The sequence below is a fragment of the Puntigrus tetrazona genome, chromosome 9, assembly GCF_018831695.1.
Source record: "Puntigrus tetrazona isolate hp1 chromosome 9, ASM1883169v1, whole genome shotgun sequence".
NCBI classification, from domain to species: Eukaryota; Metazoa; Chordata; class Actinopteri; order Cypriniformes; family Cyprinidae; genus Puntigrus; species Puntigrus tetrazona.
The window spans coordinates 18,346,423-18,366,852 of NC_056707.1; the positions used below are offsets into that span (position 1 = coordinate 18,346,423).

General features: G+C 38.0%; 1 protein-coding gene across 1 annotated transcript in view; it reads right to left on the minus strand.

The window, feature by feature from the left end:
* Nucleotides 1-19,845, minus strand: part of sema5ba (sema domain, seven thrombospondin repeats (type 1 and type 1-like), transmembrane domain (TM) and short cytoplasmic domain, (semaphorin) 5Ba) — a 115,032-nt gene extending 95,187 nt beyond the window's left edge. Inside the window, 2 exon segments of the mRNA XM_043248996.1 lie at nucleotides 748-816; nucleotides 19,688-19,845. The gene's annotated coding sequence lies outside the window, so the exon portion shown is untranslated.
* Between the last annotated feature and the right edge of the window lie 585 nt (nucleotides 19,846-20,430).

The following is a 20,430-nucleotide window of genomic DNA, read 5'->3' on the forward strand; positions in this document are numbered from 1 at the left end:
GGAAAAAGAGCCTCAGGCTGTGCGGCTTCACAAATGGCTGCAATGAAAGTTTCAGCCCTTTCTCTTTGCCAGAACGCTCCTTTTCAGAACACTCAATTTCTGACATAGAATAAAGGGATTTGACTTGAAAGGCTCCCTGACTTTGTCCGCGGTCACAGAGACAGAGAAATAGAGAGCGAGGAGCACCGGGGTGACAAAAACAAAAGACAAAAAGAGTAAAAAAGAGAATAGGAGGAAAACCTCACGCAGATTCTCCAGGAAGACTGGAGATCTCCATTATGAGTTGAGTTCCTGTTAAAGAAAGCTGTACTCAAGTATGGAGCAGAGGACAGAAGTGGAAATTTGACAAGAGTCTTCCTCACAAAGCATGCATACTAAATACAAAACGTTCATCTAATGTCCCTTGTCCACCAAAATCATTCCATTTTGTGTGTGCCAGAGCCTTTTTAGAAACTACAAATCACAAAAAAATCATTATTAAACAATTAAAGAATTGATTTATGCTAATACAGCAGTTAAATGATATTTAGTTGCTCATTTTGCACAACGCTTGGCCAAATCACTTTTGTCTTTGTTGCATTTGACTGACACTAGCCGAGAAAAAGTACTAGATCATGCAGGGGCACCTGCACCCTGCTGATATAGAAGGGGCAAAAGTGAAGCACTTCTGAGGTAATTTCGTTCCTCATGTTTCATTCTGATAATTACATCCCGCAGAGTGTTTACAAGAAGGAGAAAGCTACTTACAGAGGCATCACGAGCATGTCATCTTTGAGGATGCAGGACTGTTGAAACAGGTAGCAATCCTTCTGTAGCCTAGGAGAGAGAATCAGAGGAAAAACATAAGTGTTTTATTTAGTGAAGCAAGAGAAAGGAAGATATGTGTTACACTACACTCATAAACAAACCACTAACCCTCTCAGTGGAATAGAAAACTCTGGCCCTGGAGCTCTGTTGAAAAAGAGATGCGAGTGTGGCACGTAAGAAGGAGCACCAGCCACAGCTACCACACTGGGTTCTCAACCTTTTTTGTATGCTGCACCCCTATGACCTACATTATTTACTTGAAGTACCCCCTGAGATTTTAAGTAATGCATTAGCAAGCACCGCAAATGTCCGAATAGGGTTTTCAAACATTCTTACCGGCCTTTCTTTGCATTTGCTAACCATCCCATGTAAGTTTGGGGTTAGTAAAATGTTTTTATGTTTGTTTTGCTCCCCAAGGCTGCATTTATTTGACCAAGAGTACAATAAAATCTTAATTACAATTTAATTACTTAATTACAATTTTAAATAACGCCTTTATTTTTGAATATTTAAAAATAAAATTTTCAGCAGCCATTATTTCACCCTTGCTAAATAAAACAAACAAATTTCTTTCTATAATATAAAATAAAAAAAATGGTATAATCAAAATATTTCAAGTAGAAATGCTGCCGTTTGATTACTCTCATACGTGATCTCGCATAATAAAATATGAATGAAAATATGGAGTGCAAGAGACCAGATACACACATCAAGTGCATTGTCATTCAAACTTAATGGTGCATCAAATTTATATCAAGAGTCACTTAATGCGAAACACAAGCAAAAATGACAAATAAAATAATAATATGATTACTGGCACATACATTACATTCTATAAAATCGTAGCTTTAAAAACATTAAACATTTCTTTTAAATGACTGCATGAAGGTTCGTGATAAACAACACCTTTTTCTTTTTCTTGAGCGCTACTCATTCTTATCAAACTTTGCAATTAAAAGTGCACTACAGCATCCCACAGCTTAGACAACAACCGTCTCTATACTGATAAGAGCAAAGCCCAGTTGTTCAGGACTTAATTAAGATTAGGAAGAGCAAAGAGAGAGGCTGCCCCACTTCATAAGCCTTCGCCGACCAGGCACAGGGGCTTTGTGCTCTCTTCGTCTCTGAGGATCTAGTAAAGGTTAGTTCAGCATTGTATAGAGCAAAGCAGAGAGTCGAAGTGAGACACTGGGCTAGAGTAATTAAGGAGTAAATAATGAAGCCTTTCAATGAACCCCTGCTCCTATGATCTGATTGACCGGAGTGCCAAGGCTGTGTTTGATAAATCAATTAACAACCACTGAGAGTTGCTGCTTTAAAAGGTCACTGAAAAGGAGAAGTTTTAGCCATAGGCCGATCAACCTCAATATCCCCAGATTCCACAGGTGGTTTATCTTCTTAGAAAACTCTTTTTATATGACTCGCAATTACACAGCTTTTTCCTGTCTGGGATTTTAAAATGAAATATCTCTTTCCATTAAATATTTTATGTCTTTATTAAAAAACATGCAGGCTTGCAGCTGGCAGGGATGGATTATGGATCAAGTGGCCAATGAGGCCAGTGCCCTAGAGTCTCAGACTGCCACGGGCCTTCAAAGCCTCGGGACATGCTGTCCGAGATTGGAAAAGGAAGCTGAACCAGACTGAATATAGTGCAGACTGAACACTAGAGCTCCAGGGCTATAAATAAGGCACAATCTGGCCAAATCCAGTCAATTTCTTCTATAACACATAAAATGTTTTGTAATTTTTTAATAACTTATTTTATATTCAGTAGGAGAAAGAAAGTCATACAGGTTCAGAACAAGGGTGAGTAAATGACCATTTAAAGGTTGGGGAGACATTTCCTTTTAATAAGAATATGAAACCTAACAGGACACCAGCAGAATTTTTCAAAGTCAATCTAAGACCTGCACAAAAAATGTATACTGTACATCCATAAAGTGCTTACAACTGAATTACACGGCAGAGTTTATTACATTACTAAAGTACCAATAATATCCAGAAAAAAAATGCTTTACTACTTCCAGATGCTCATTTAAAAAGATGAGAGCTAAAATATGCATTCTGCAAAATATGACGATGTTTACTTTATAGTGTTTATAATTCATGAACACAACCATAAGCGTTCACTTGGGACAAATGCAGGATATTTATTGACTGTGAACTGCTTTAAAACTGCGAACCTGTAGAATGTGCAACAACGCAACATTTAACTTTAAACGTGCAGCACTGATATTAATTTAATCACAGCTATTTGATGTTTAATAATCGCATCACGATTTCCGTTTTCCCATGCTTAAATTTAAGACTTCTTAAAATGATCATTAAGATGAGATAATTATACCATTTAAGATGTTTAAAACTTTTTATGGCATGTTTACACTTGGCAGGTTTGGTTTGATTAAAAGGAACTTTTAATCAATGATTGCTCTGTTAGTGCAGTTCATTTTAATAAGCCATGTTGCTAAACACAGTTAAAGGAAGAACGTCCTGGCGCAGTTTTGACTCCTACACATTTTCTAAGCTCTTCGCGAGATACTACAATAAGTACACACCTACGACGAGAGCGTTCAGACCAGAACACAGAATTGGTAAATTTGCAAAATAAACATAACAAAAGCTGTCCAATCAGATTATGACTGTATTCTCATGCCTTTTGTTTCATATCTTTATATAAAAAAGCGCTAAACATCACAGTGCTAATGCTAAACAAACCAGAAATAAATGCATACTTTTTTTTTTGGTCTAGACCAAATAAAACCAAGAGAATCAAACAATCATAAACACACCAGAAATGTGATCAAACTTAATTTCAGACTTTCCAAGACCAACAGGGACAATGAATTACACAAGAATGTTAGTCTGGAATGAAATACTTTGCATTATGTGCATTTCTTTAAAGAATTTCCTTGAAACACCACTGAAGAGTTATTCCATCAAACCACCAGAAATCCCTCAGGACATATGAGTAATCGTGGTTAATGATATGCGATAAGCTTTGTTCGATGGTCTCTTTGGGTAATATCAAGTTTAAGGTTACAATTCATAGCTTTACCATTTAATGCTTTTTCACAGCTGGGAATAAGCCCAGGAAAAATGATTCATTAAAGGAAGACTAAATGAGGCTTATGCTAATCACCATGTTGAATGCGACGAACTGCGCGCTGTGGTAAGAATACGATGTGCCGGCTCACTCTCGGCTCACAACTAAGCACGTTTTTGCTCGGGTGGGGGATGGAAGTGCACTGTGGGCGTACTTTCCAAACAACCAGGTGTTCACTGTGGGATAAACATTTGCTAACAGGCTCCAACAAGATCCCCAGGGCCCGAGATTAAGGGAGTCTAGCGAGCTACGGATTCAGAATGCTGCTGCAGGTGGGAAGGCAGGCTATGGTTTGATCTCGGAGTTTTAATTTAGCTGTGACTGTGGCGAAATGATTGTGTCGTTTCAGCACTACTTTATAAAAAGTTGCTCCTTGCATGTCTTGTGCAACCTACTGCTGGCCTTCCAGCACTGAAGGAATACACCAAAAAAGAAGAAAAAGAAGAGGTTGCTGTTTTTCTGGATTTAACAACAGTTTGCCTGAAAACATTAAATAGCTACCTTAAGCCAACATTTCCCAAATGTTAGCAAACAAGGCAAACAACAAATAAAAGTATATTACATGTATCACATTTTTAATGGGGTTAAGTACCTATAATTCTATAATAAATTATATATTTAAAGAATTACTTTATATAACCATAAATGAAATGAATTTAAAACGCTCCACTTTTAAAAAAACTTTTGAATCCATTCAGTCGATCTCAGGGCTTGGTGATAGCAATTTTGGCATAGCTTAGCATAGATCATTGAATCTGATTAGTTTATTTATCCCTAGGAAAATCTGATCACTTTTGAAAAAGTATCAAAAGTAGTTCCAAGATTTACCATTTACCATGGTAATCAACAAAACCATGGTTGAATTTTAAATAACATTAGGCCATATAGAACAGACAATAAGATTAGTATACATTTCTTATCAATTGTTCATATCAATATGACTCAAGTGCAAACCACTAGAGAACAAATCTGTCTCTGCACATGGCCTAAAGTCAATGTCTCCCTCATTAAAGGCTAAAAACAACTTTTTCTTAATCGTTAAATAAAACTTGCAACAGCAAACAGTAAGGACAAATGGCGAAAAAACAAAGACCACGTACATATGCTCTTGTATATCAAGTCAAGTGAAACCAATGAATGTTCACAAATGAACAATCTTGCCATCAACATATTATCACTTTTTATTTGTGATTTTTAACACACATGACACTGCTATATACGTCCTGTCAGGTGTTGTTCATACCGATGACAGGTACACAACAAGTTTACAAAAATGAATATGAATATGAACAAAGCAGAAATACTGAACATAATGGAGAAAAAATTGAACTGAGCATTTGGACCTATAATCTGAACATAGGCATTGTCTATATCAATTGCATCTAGTCAGCAGGAGGCTGGGTATGGAGGACCCACACAAAAGACAACCAGTGAAAGGCTGGGACATGTGGTCTAAGGCGAGAGGACCTCCCGGGTCGGTGGCCCGATGTGACAGTAATCGGAGAGACCGCAGCTGCAGTAATTACACCTCCCACAGTGGATCTAATAATGCCCGCCCTGAATCAATACAGTGAGCCTGGAGTGGCACTATAAATACTGTAGCATACACCAAGCTGTCAACAGTTTTTTCTTGACATAATATATGCTTATTACTGTCAGCAACATAATATGTAGTATGATGTATTAAATTGACTACAGTATAGGATGATGACAGGTTTCTTAAATTGATGGACGAGGCACAAGGAAAACTTCTCTAAAGTCAAAAATAAGCAAACAAAATGTATACTGACGCAAACATTTGAACAACAGAAAATCACTGGACTAGTCGCTGTATTTGCAAATGGTAAGGTAAAGGGTAAATGGTAAGACAAGGTTTTTTTTGAAGCACTTTGAATTACGTAATATGTCAACAAACAGAACTGTATATTGAAATTTCTGAATGATGTCTTTTAAAATGTACCTGTAACACTTAATTATACATAATTACATGCAATGTCTGGTCCTGCTAAGCTGTGAAATTATACAGGAAGTCATACGTGTGGCTTCACAAAACCACACTCAGCTTCTAGAATATTTCGGAAAAACCTTTACAGGCTTTCAAATTTGAGATGCTATTTGCTTTGCAATTAATATCGGTTTTCATACAGGTAAATATCAATAGCAAGGCATGAACATAACAACAGAGTCAATAATATCCGAGGAAATGGCAATATATCATAACTACACTGACAGCAAAATTATATGCCCATATGTTTGAATTACACAAGACATTCCTCAGAAGATAAACGCATAAACTCAAATTGAGCATGTCTTAGAAGGAAATTGAAGTAATATATGTGTGACTGAGGAATTTAAGATTCCTGACAATGAATGGGCAATAAATTCTGCACTGAATTTTGAACAGGAATATGACGGACTGCAGGACCACATAAAGCAAGCAGCGAAAGCAGGATTTCGCATAAAGGTGCACTGGAATTGCTTGAGCTTTGCGGAGCACCTAAATGACTAAATAAAAGTCTCAATTGTAGTCTCCTCCAGCGCCCGTCTGTGACGCTACATCAAACATAAGCGACATCAAAAGCCGAGATCACATCAGAGCTCCTACAGCACTCAATGCCTGGTGCCATCAAAAGTTCACCTACCTCAGTTTATGCCAAAGAACTCGCTTCATCTCGTTGTTGGTGTTCTAAGCTAATGAACACACTGGAACTTTTCTATAATGAAACTGAATTAAAGTCAATGGATGAAGTGCCAATCCTGTGAGTAATTACTGCCAGTCAGATGAATCACAAAGCCACAGAATGTGCTCCCTCTCCTGATGGTCAACAGGGTGATTAATGATTCAGAGTAAACCTCTCGCTTTAATGAGATCATTAACAAAAACAAATAACCCCTGGATGGGCGACCTAACTGCCTTTTTTCAAAGCTTCAGGGGCACACACTTAGTTTACTAACATAATGCAAACATGTTAACCCATCTATCATTTCTCTTATTTACATTATAAACTTATGGACTGAAATGAATGAGCTCTATTTAGACACTCGATACAACAACACATTACTCAATACAATCTAACATTTGCAATACTCTAATTAGTTCATTTAGGCATCTGCCTTGATGATTAAGTTGCTTTATGGTTAAATAAATAAGTAAAGAACTTTTTTGAAATTCATTTGAGCAACATCTTGCGGCTCTAACTGAAGCCAAGCAAAGCTGAGCTTGGGCTGTACTTGGATGGGAGATCTCTTGGGTAAACTAAAGTTGCTGGAAGAGGTGTTAGTTAGGCCAGCAGGGAGTGCTTTTCCTGTGCACTGCGTGGGTGCAAACCAGGCCAAATTTCCCCCATGGAAATGCCCCCCCCCCATCCATCATGGCCTCTTAATAATCCTGGCTATAAACTGGCTGCATCACATTGGTCTCCACCAAAAACTGATGTGTGGTGAGCACTGTGGTGCATCGAAATGGATTCTGCACACTGCTGGGGTCGGGAGAGTTATGTGAGTTATACTATATATATATATATATATATATATATATATATATATATATATATATATAAACACAGAGACAGGCGAAGGCATTTAAAATAAATACTGCTCTTTTGAACTTTCTATTCATCAAATAGTTCTAAAAAAAAGATTTAAGGTTTCCACAAAGCTATTAGGAACCACAAATATTTCAACATTGATAATGATAAGAATTAATAAGAATAGATTTCTTGTAACACTGAAGAATTTAGTAATGATGCTAAAAATTCAGCTTTGCCATCATTTTGAATGGTGGTGTATGATATAATTAAACTGTATCTCTGTCATGTTGTACAGACAATCTCTCCCTAACAACTATATTACAATGACCTCTGTGTGCTTTCTATACCCAACGTGATTGTTTTTTCATTTCTTTCTTTTCACAGTGGGCTGGACGGAGCAGTACGGTGCACTCTGAATGTCAGTGTGGAAGGAAACTGCAGCAGCAGAGGGAGGGACTGATCAGCAGCATCTCTATCAATGTCATAATTAAGACTTCAGAGGGCAGATGTAAAGAGGAAAGATAATTGACATAGGATCAAACGTACACTCGCTCACAGATAAATGTCTGTGAGGTCTAGCATTCATTAGCGGCAGAGATCCAAAATAGATAAGCAACACATTTAGAAAGTGACTGGAGGGCTGGAGGATACGCTTTTGAACATAAACAGTGCGAGACAAACCACACATTCAGTCACTGTTTTTTCTCTTCCAAATGGCAAATAACAAAACAAAGCAGAACCTGCCTACTTCATAACATCATGACTAACAAAAAAAGTCCAGTATAAGAAGTTATTGCATCCTATACATATTATTCATATGTATGTAGGCTTGTAACCGTCTCATTGACTGCCAAGTAATGAACAAGGTCCAGAAAAGTATGAAAGACATTGCCATCAGTGGTGACGAGAGTGACGAGAGTGACGAGTGACGAGAATACTTTCTATATGGAAATAAAACCAAAATAATGACTTTATTCAACAACTCAGCACCGCAATTTGAAGAGTATCCACCAGACACAAACGGTGCATTCTGCGTCAGCCACGACACAAGGATACATTTTCTATGTCTATTAACACTTTGATTTGAAAAACAGCACATCCCTGTGTATCCAGTGGATACTCTCCAAAATGGCGCTATGGAGCTGCTATATGTAACGTTACGCTGCCGAATGGTTGAATGAAGTCAATACTTTTTTCTTTCCCTACAAAAAGTATTCTCATCGCTTCGTAACATTATGGTTGAAGCACTGATGGCAGATAGAGTATTCTGACAATGTCTTTTATACATTTCTAGACCTTGTCAGTGTAATTTACTTGGCAGTCAATGGGACAGTCACATACCTCCCGGTTTTCATCCAAAATATCTTAAATTGTGCCCTGAGGACAAATTAAGCTTTTACGGGTTTAAAACAAAATGTAAGTCTTAAGCAGTATAACTGTGTTCAACACTGATAAGAATTTTTTTTTGAGCACCAAATCAGCATATTATGATTCTGAAAGGCCACGTGAGACTGCAGAAAATCAGCTTTGCCATCACAAAAACAAATTACATCTGACAACCTATCGAAATATTTATTTGGCAATATTGGACAATAATACTGCTTTAGTGTATTTTTGATTAAAAATGTAGTGTTCGTAAGCAAAAGTGATGTTTTTTTAAAAAACAAAATAAAACATTGGCTAGTTTATCTGGTAAACATTAGTGTAGACCAGCCTTGAAATTCATTCTGGTCTACACTTTTCATCTCAGTAGGGAACCGCTGTCACCCTTTGAATAAGATATTGTTTGAAAAGGCAAAATAAAGAATTGATGTTGTGGCTGAAACAATTCTGTCAACTGATCTGATATTCTACAAGGACTTATTTAACTGTCAACACTGCCAACATCAAACCTGGAACTGTTAACAAACACATCCAGTATAATAAAAATAATGTTTCCATAAAGCACTCCAAATGTTTTAATGCAAGTCACTTACAGCCACATTTCTGGTTATTAAATCCGTCTCTCAAAGCCTGATCCATCCTATTCATTAAATAAAAGGTGCTCTTCAAAGATAGTTAATGGTGTCTCACCAATTCAAAAACCTACATCTACTTTTCTCATGGTGACGATGTAAATCTATCTGAAAGAGACATGTGACTAATAAAAAAAAAAAAAAAAACATATCTGACATTGGCACTAAATTCACTTCTATTGACAGTGACACCACCTTCCAATTGAGAGAGGAGAAGAAAGAAAAAAAGACTAAACACAGCATAACGGCAGCACAAATTGGCCGTCTACGCTTAACAAGCTTCTATTTTATGTCTTGTTTATTCCACTCACAGCACAGTGGCAGCAGTTCTGTCATTTTACAAACCCTAATAAATAGAAGCACGCTTTTGTAAAGTCAAAGCCTGGGCTGCTGCTACATTGTAAACTGCTGAGGGCTGCCGGGCTCAGTGCCAACTAAGACGCAAAAAGACATGTTTACTGTTAACAGTTGGAGGGAGATGGGTATTTGGTGGGGGGGGGCATGTGAAGTTGGCTCATGTTGGCTCAGCATTGGATCTAAACCTCCAAATATCAGCTCTGCGTGCCTATGGGATGAGCAGACCACCCTAGGCCAGATGAAATGGAACTGGTACCATAGGGGGTTGAGAGTCTGATGAGGTGGCCCTTAAGCTTCTTTTCCATGAAGGCGTGAGAAATGGAAGACTTCTATTACATTGGTTCCATACATGTTCCCAACTGGTGGGTCGTGACCTGAAAAAGGGATTTCAGGTCTTTTCTGATCGAAGCTTGGACAGCTGGGGAAATATTGGTATATGATAAAACATTAGATTGCACCTATTCATATAGTAATGCATAATTCAAGGTCTAGTTCACCCAAAAAAGAAAAATCTCTTTTGTGCGCTAAACAATTTTGGTGTTGGATTTGAAGTTGAGACACACTAGTACAAGATCCTCTGCAAACTTCTATCATTCTTAGTTTATGAATCTAAAAGCATATATATTTATGCATAATATCAGGCTGGAGAAAGCTGGGGAACTGATTATGTAAGCAGCTCGATTGAGTTTTATTGGTGATCTGAATAACATTCAACTTACATTGATCAATGGGGTCAATATAGTCCTACCAGACAGATGAGGTACATCTGATCTCAAAAAGTAAATAAATACAGATGGTGAAACGAATGAAAACCTTTTCATATGTGTTTGCTGCATTTCTTTTATATCATAAAAAAACCCAATACCGAGATACCTCTGAAGGTCCTACAATGCATTATTTACACGCTCCACATTGATTTTTTTTAAATTGGTTGCATTGGTTGCACACTTGGGACATATTGCCTCGATTCACTGATCGACTGAACTGGTTATCCACTGCTCTTCCAGAGGGTCTTCTATCCACCTCCATGTGTGCTTTTGTAGTTCAGAGTGCGTTGGCATGCAGGTCCATATCCCTCCTCAAACCCTCTAAAACTTTAAAAACTCCCCTCTTGGGAAGCTTTCAATGGGGCCCTTGTCCAAGGCCTAGCACTCTACTGTTAGAAGAGGAGGTCTGAAAGAAGACATATTTACTTTAAAACATCAAACATTTTGCCTGCCTGATTTACACAAGTCTGCTATATGGCACTTTCCTCCTAGGATGTGTTCCGGTGCTTGCCACTTTTCCTTAAGGCAAGAAGCAAGTCAGAGAGTCAAGGCTAGTGGCACTTTAGGTTCCATTTTAGTGAGCTAAAGAGAATTAATGGTAAAGGAAGAGAAAAATCCCAAAAGATCTTGCTTCTTCTACTAGTGCAGTGACAAGGCTAGTAATCACTAGCTTTTCAACCATCTATCCCTAGTTACTGGTTATGAACTGGTTATGTTCAGACTATCCATACACTAAACTGCATACTAGGAATGTTCCTGAAGCTAAACACATTATTTGCAAAGCTATGAAGTATGACTTCCAAAAATTACTTAATAAAATGACTGATTATAAAACAAAAAATCATAAAGTAGTATATTTAGGTAAGTTAATGCAGAGGCAGTTCTATAAATCCATTATGACTATGATTTCAAATCATTTCCCTTTTCAGTTGTATTTTACATTAACGTCATAATAAAAAAGAAGAATTTATTTAAAATTATTTTTGCAACATATGTAAACTAATAAGAAAAAACTATTTACACTTTTACACGCTATACACACTTTTATATAAATTTACAGACTATTTTGTCATTACAACAGATGCAGCGTGCAACACGACTAAAGCAAAATGTGTACTGAATGGCATACAGTACATGCCAGCAGGACAAGCTGTATCAAGAAAACTGAAGGAATTTTCATATGGATCACATGAGAATAAACCAAATGTCTGAGGACCGCTGTGAGCTGCTCTTGACTAATGGCAAAACAAGGACAAAGTCATCCATCTATGTTTATAGATTTTTAACTGAAATCCCCATTACAGGTTATCTCGAGCGAATTAAGAAAAGCCATTTAGCAGAAAACCATCCCAGCCCAAGGATAATATTCAGATCCTGACATTACTCATTACCCTGCAAGGACACAGACTTGGAAGTTGGAATTGGGGACAGGGTCACCCTCTCGGTTGTGCACCCACAACTGTAATTTCACATAAAAAAAAAATAATCTCCAGCAGATCTGGTTGAGATTTACTCATAAATCTGCATAAACAAGCTTGACTATGTATTGATGATGAGCGCAGGACAGAATTAACATTACTCATGGAGACAGGGCGGTCCCTGGATGTTCTGTGTTTATCTAGACTGGACATTAATCACTGTCGAGGTTCTGTCTGTCGATGTGTTTGAGATCGACAGAGAGCTACTTCTTATCACTATAGAAACAGCAACCAACCACACTACAGATAGGTTCGCCTAGACTAGAAAAGAAGTTCTTGGTGCTAAATGTATGATAGACCATAGAATGGACAATGTTGGAGGCCAATGTTACAGCTAAAATATAAGTGTAGTGTTGTAGGTATTAACTTATTATAAGCCTATTTCTGTTAGAAGCCTACATCTGTGGTACGCTTAAACTTAACTCAAGATAAGGCCAAATATGACTCACTTTTCCCACGGCTATGGAAACCTAGTCTGATCTTCTTTTTTCCCTCAAGGGGGCAATTTATAGACCTTTATGGGGTGTAAGACATATTGGATCAACGTCTGGAAGAGAGGCAAGGCGCCAAGAGTAAGATCACTTCAGGTCAGAGAGATAAGAGGCTCGATCCACGGCATGAATCTTGAATGCACCTGATAAGTGACTCTGGTGGCTTTTTCCATTCTGAGGCCTTTTGTTCATCTGTCTTGCTGTATTCAAAAGTGACTGCAAGCAAAGGGCAATTAATATCTCATTTTACAGTCAGAGTTTACATGGTCTGTCATTCTGGATCTGAAAGGCATTCCATTCAAATATACATTTTGGAAATGTGCCGGTCTTTTGTGCCCTTTTCGAATTACCTATCAAAATTTAATATCAGAGTTCATACACTTCTGAAAATGACTGTCAGCCAGAGGATGAAAGCAAGAATTGTCAAACTAAATAATAACCCGTTCTTTTATTCAGCTGAGCTGAATGAAATTGATTTCTCTGTTTCTTTTAGAGGTTGTGATAAAAATCAGGTGTGCAAACACTGGATTAAAGATTTTCAGTGGACTGTCAGCGACAATGAGAGGGCAGAGAAATTCTGTATCCATACAGTGGTAGCTCTACATTTGTGTTCAAGTATTTTAAATACATCTTGCTCTGGAAAGCAGTGAAATTATAATTTAACATATTATTTAACTTTCAAACACCCCAATTTATATAGTCAAAACAATTTTGCAATGTTTTTCTGTAATGTTTCCAGACTCAATTTTTGAACCAAATGACCAGGGGTGTGTTTTTCCCAAAAGCATCTTTAGCTAACTATAGTCATTACTTCCATTAAACTCTACTGGTAACAATGGAACTATTTGGGAAATGCACCCCAGGTCCACTAAATGAATGAGACCTCAAATGCTTAAATATGAGACATTCTAGGAGAACATTCTGATGTAGAATTTTGTTGAAATAAAAAAAAAACACCTTTTTACTGAACAAGCTACCCTATTTCAAAAACACGAACTACGTAATTGTTTGAAATGCACAGTATTTAAGCTAGTATAAAAACACTATCTATTTAAACTAATGCTGGACGATCCTTCATACGGAAGCTAATTTTAGTTTGAGCGTGAAAAAAAAAAGTTACGCTGACTTTGACATCTCAAAATCATGACTTTATAATTCACAAAGGGATTTTATGTCTTATTTTAAACTTTATCACACACTTATCAGCTTTATTTTTTACTCAGAGTTGGAAATAGGCTTCCATATCTATGGGGTACCACAGATCATTTGACTGCAAATTGCTCATTCACCTTTTTCCAACAGAAATACATGGGTGGTATTATAACTAGACATTGGAGAAAAAGATATAGGAGAGAACATGAGGATTTTAGGGAAGATAGCAAAGTGCCTCAGACCTGGGGTATTAAATCACTAGAATGGGGACAATGTTCCCACCGTGCTCCACAAAAGCACTAACACCCATCTCCCATAGTTGTGCAGGGTCACCCATTGCACTGAATGGGCCCCCTTTCTCCAGCTTTTGGGGGCTTCACCAACAACACCATCAATGGGAATAGTGTTCCTCCCCCACAATGGGCAAATCAACTGTGGGAGCATTTTGGTCTCTACCCTTTTCCCCGTCTCCTCATTGAAGCCTCCTTCGACCGAACAATGCCAAAGAAAAGATGCATGCCTTCACGTCCGCTTACATACAACTGCATCCCTCCTTTGACAGCGGGGCGGAGAAAACCAGCTTTACGAATATTAAAATGACAATCCAGCGTTCACTATGAAAAATGACAAACAAATAACTCAAACTCAAACTGGAACTACTTGCACATAGACATATTTTTTGTTTATTAAAGACATTTCTCCACTCGTCACTCTGGCTTCGGGAACTGACAGGAACTCTAGAGAAAACTTCAGCCTGCTTAGGGACATGATTTCTCAATCGCGAAAAAGGTGGGATTAAGGAAGTATAGCATTCGTTTAATTAGAATCCACAAGAGTGAGCAATGTGTCTCGCTTGATTTGTATAGAAACATCTCCATGACAACATAGGACGTAATTGTCGGTTCCAGGGCCTAATTGTTTGTTGCATTTCAGCTGCCGTCTGTCTGAAAGACATTCGGCAACAAAAAAAAAAAAAAAACACACGTTGACAAGATAAGACTCCAGACAAATTGAGCGCCTTCAATCACATCAAGTATTAATTAGGGCTGCAGACGCCGAGCAGCTCAGCCGTATCACAGATCACATTTCACAGACCGAGTAGCGCCCAGCCATCCATCCACACCAGGTTTCTGACATTCAGAAGGGCTGAGCTACGGACAGTTGCACATTTGAAAACAATATGCAGCCACGTATTATCAAAAATGAACAGACCAAGACGATAATCCATCAGCATGATTTGTTTTTCCAGTTGAGCTCCAGTTCAACTGTTTTGGGAATACATTTAATTCAACACAATCCACCATCCCAACCCCCTCAACAAACAAAAGATAGCAGGGCGTTCCTACAATATTCTTGAGAAGCAGCCAAAGGCTACCAAACTCCTTCTGTTCCACCCCTTGATAGCGAGAATAATAATGAAGCAATTCGTGAAAAGCAACAATTCGCACCAATCAGGGGATCAAAATAGTAGAGAATAGAGAACAACACAAAAACCTTTATTCCCTTTCAGAGATGGCCTGGGAACGCCATAAGCTGCGTTTCCTCTTTCAGAAGCAACAGCACCACAGGTTTAGGATGTGTCGCATTTCCGCCTGACAAGCCACTGGGGCTAAACTATGATAATTCTTTGAGGAGTCAAGTTAATTATGGCTCTGTCTTTTTCTTTCATTTTCTCTCTCTATATATATTTCATAGCTTTTACTTGCAATAAAGGTGCCTTTGCAAGATATTTTGATGAAATGGCGGACAGAAAACCCTGTTACCTATCGTATATCAGCATTACACTTAATGACAGTCATTTTAAACAGCAAAAAAAGAATATGACCTTGGTCCACGGTCAGATTCTTTAATTGACAAACAAAGTGCATTTAAGTTGCTTTCTGCCTGGCAATGGTTTTGCACATACTGTATGTGAGCATCTCAATTAAAGCAAATTGTTCAAGTTTAACGCCTTCATAAGCACTTGCTAGGTCATCATGTAAGAATGCATCATAGTACCTCTGTAATCCAGGGCTTTGAAAATAGTATTATATTAGTATTTATAATATTAATCATTATAATAATCACAATGATTTTGCACATACGTCAGCTTTTAAACAGGGTTTATATTTATCATGTACATCAACACACCACATTATAAAAACTGGTAAAACATTAAGAAGCTTTATTTAAATGCTAAAACAGAGACATGGCAGAAACAGGCAGGTTGGGAAGATTAAGTAAAACAGAGGCTGCATTTGCAAACATAAGCTTGTGGAGGCTTGTTACCGTCAAGAAAACCGAAATGCCAAATGAAAAATCATTTTCAGGATAAATAAACAGCAGGCCAGTATCAAAGATTATTAAGATTATTATGCAGCTAACATCAGAGACTTTTAGAAGAGCCTGCCAGAAACCATCCTTTATATATTTAAAAAAAAAAATATCTTCATGGAATGTGTCAGGTCAGAAAACATCAGACAAAAAGTTCCAGCTGCTAGGCTGGCTTTAGCTGAGCATTCAAGAACTAAAAATGCCATTTCTCCCTCAAAAAGCTAAAAAAAAAAAAAAAAGAGGTAATAAATACAGTTTTGAAGAACCTGAATGTGTCGACTAATGAATGGCTCCTTAACTGCTTTTACTTAGAAACTCATGCACAGCGCACACACGCGCTTTAGCTGGAACATATCAGCAGTCCAGTTCTTATGGAAGATATCATTAGGATAATTCAGAAAGATGAATTCTGGGTGCCTTGAGGAGATCTAATATTCAAAATGAAGAAGTGCTATGATAGAGAAAATGCTTCTTCAGACATTAATGAATGTTTAAAACTGTATTATGAGCTTGAAGAATCTGCTGACAGCTTTTCGCAGGGAACTTTATAAATTTATGATTTTACACCTCTGTCATCATTCATTCTCATATGTTCAGAAGCTGTGTGAGTTTAATACTTATGCAGAACACAAAAAATATTATAAATGTTGTAAAATGTTGGTAACCAAACCAACATTTTGTCGACTGCTGACTTCCATTGCATGGTAAAACCTGCATATTATTAAGACATTATCTTCCTGTATGCTTCACAGAATAAAGTAAGCAAAAGATGAAAGAATTTAAATTCAGACATCTCAGTAACCCCAAAATGAGACAGAAGTACATTTGATATTGACACTCTATTCCATGCAGTCATATCTACTGCCAGTCAGATCAAGTTCTTTCCCATTAAACTTTTATCCATACTGTCCCCTCTCAGATGATGACTCCACATCAGAAATAATTCACATGGCACATCTTACGTATGCATGGCGGCTAAAACTTTGATAAGGGCTACTAACGCTTCCCAAGTGCTAAAATTATTTATGCTGATATCAAATGCAAATGATCAGATTTCCTTGCATTTCCAGGCCTCGTTTCTATGGATGTCACTCACTAACCGACGTCCAGACGAGACTACCACTTAATCACAAACTGACAAAGATCTTATAAGATCATTACACATTTACATATGAAAAGATGAGGCCTCGTGCGCTACGAAAACATATGAATCGACTGACACATGTGGTAGTGGGGGTGGGGGGGGGGCTATATGAATATTAATACTCGTACACAAAAGCCTTTAGTGGACCGGTAAACAAACAGCCTCTTTGGTTAAGAGAGACGTTTCAAAAACCGCCTCAGGCACACGTAGACACACACAATAGCCCCAGACTTCCTTCATCATATGAGTAATGACAATCTACTGTGGAGTGTCAGACCTCTGGGAGTGAGTCATACTATAAGGACCCCCTTGAGGTTTTCTCTTGAAATTGACATAGTCTGAACCTATAGAAATCCTGATCAAAAACCCAAGAAGCAAGCATCACTAATAAACAATTGAGATGCGTTTTCCAAGACACTTCCATATAAACATGCTGTGAGGGGTTTTGGGGTAAGAATAAGTGGACAGAAGGTGCTTGACTACAATGAGTAAGCTTGGGTAAATACATCCCCAAATCCCACTGAGGATAGTCAAACTAAACCTACTAAACCAGACCTAAATTATTCTCACTTTAAATGAAAGACAACGAGGTCTCAAGATTTAACGATGGGGAAATATCATAGGATTTGTTCGCTCTTTCTTCTGCTATCAAGTATAAATTTGGGTGTATGAAAAAAAAATGATTTCAAAGCAAGCCGCACTTGTTCTCATGAGGAAAAGTTTTTTTTTTTCCTTTTTGAGAATACTATACCTGGACCCATAATGATTTTCCTTTCAAGCCCCTACATTTTCCAAACTAATATGTGCTGATCAGTCTTTCATCAAACCTTGATGTTGTCCTGGGAGAATGTGAGCTTGCACATCTTGATATATAAAAGCTCTTTGATTTTAGCTTAAAAGAACTATCATTTATCCCTACTTACAACAATGTGAAATCTAAAGCACTGGAACATATTTGGACCGCTCAATCGTTCGCTTTTCATTCAATTACAGCGTTTTCAACAAAGTTGTTGTTATTACGCTGGGATGAACCAAAAGACCTTGATTAGTTGATTCGGGTATGTTTGATTAGAGTTAAAGCTCCACAGGAAGGTAGTTTCCACGATTTAGCGCCCCTGATTTAGATTGCTTCAAGCCAACAGGTGATTTTCCTTCTGTACCATCGGATTTTGCGTGCTATCAGCCATCTCTTATGAGAGCGTGCTTTTGGCTGCAAGACTCGACACTGCCCCCTACCGTTTTAGACCGGCGCCGCAATCTATTTTCTGTACACCTGCTCTCCGGTTCGAGAAGATAACTTAAACATCATGCACAAAACCAAAAGCAATCGTTTCGGCTCAAACGACAGTGAAAAGAAAAGTGGAGTTAAAATGGAGTCGCGTATTTAAACGGCGAGGTTGAGAGAAATTACACTTGAGCCACTTAAGGGTAACAAAGCCGAAGCACAGATTTGAGCTCACTATGAAAATGCATTGGTGCCTTTGTCGTAATGCGAGGTTAAGTTGTAGAATTGTGCTAACTTTAGTGTTGTTGTTGTTTTTAGTGTAGCCTATGTATTTATGAAAAAAAAAAGTTGCAGCCTATTAAAATGTCTTCTTTAGATTTCTGAACAACATCACGATTGCCCGTCATTCATATATGACAGGTGACTGACAGTATATCCTTCAGTCAGAAATACAGTAATCTCAAGTAATAAATAAAGCAGCCTACGAATAGCCTTCTTTTAAGGCTTGAAAAGTTAGGCGAAAAAACAACGATATAGCCTAGGAAACTGCAGGTGTAGCTGAGAGATGAGAAATATTACCCTCCATCTCTTCTGAGATTCTCATTAGCAAATCCCGTCTAAAAGTAGGTTATCCTCGATTAAAAGTGCAAATACGTCCTTTAAATGCCAAACGACGATAAAGGAGATTGAAATCCAGCGTGTTTTACTGGGAGCCTGAGCGTTTTAATTCCAAAGCAAAATTCCTCAGATCCCGAACAGAACGTGAGCGGCGAGTAAATTCCGCGTCAGGATAAAGATACACTGTATCTACCAAACACTGCTTATAGAAAACATTTACCTTTCTTTAATAAAACTGAGAGGGGAGGACCATTCGAAAGCCATGACATCCCAATAAGGGGTTTGTTATCACCACAAAGGGAGAAGATGTGCCCACGAAGCAGGTTTTATCAGAAAACCAAGCATTTGATAATAAAAAGCAACTTGCCAAAATTGCTACTGCTTCATGCGAACCCACTGGTAAATATTTAATAAGAAACAGAATTTGATATAAGACGATCATTTGTATTTCTAATGAAAAAATAAATAAATAAATTATGTATTTACTGTCTTCCCAGATTAAAAAAAAAAATGTTAAAATGCTAAAATGTTGATAATCGTTGCAATCTGGCCGCTGAACTCTGTACCGCAGAAGTTCAGAAAGTACTTCACAGTATCATCCTACTTTAAGAACGTTACAGTCGGTTTCTATAAATAACTAAACGTTTAAAGGCGAGGTGGTGATATCTGAGAGAGTGTTTTTACCTTCTGATGTTCTTCCTCTGGAGTAAACTCTGCCGTACGTAAAAAGCAACGCATAAACCGCAATCTCCGCTTTGCGTAGGTCTCCTGTGCAGTATCCCTTTTCTGTGAATGACTTCCACCGATCGACCTGCAGCTGCTTTACTGCGCTGTGCTGGAAAGAGGAGGCTACTACAGAAGGGCAGCTGCAATTCAAACAAACGGGGGTGCAAACTCTGTCAGGAAGCTCCACCTCGCACGTTTGGCACAATGGTTGCATTAGCCCTTAAAGCTGTCCTTTTACGTTCCAAACGCTTTGCTTTAACAGAAACGTTTCTGTTGAGCCGTTTCGAATGAGCAAAAAGACACCGTGTTTTGGGATTCATCAACACCCCTGTATCGTGCCTGGATAGTCCGTCCCTAGAATCAGTGAGGTACCATGGCAATTAATTAACTGTTTGGATCTCACAATGTTGCCAAAAGTGGCAATGTGTCATACAGTCACGTTTCGGTTTTGGTGTGTTCCAATCAATAAACTTACACAATGTTTCATTGTGCAATTGTACAATGGCGTACCGTGATACTCAAGATGTAGTGTACCATTGTACCGTGTTATTTAGCATGTCCTGGTGCTGAACAATTACCTTATTCACACTGTATTTTCATGGAACAGCAGGATGTTCTCAAGCACATGGGTTTGCAATGACGGCAATAACATGGTACTGTCCCGGGGCATCTTTTTTAAGTTGGCTATAAACTGGACATAG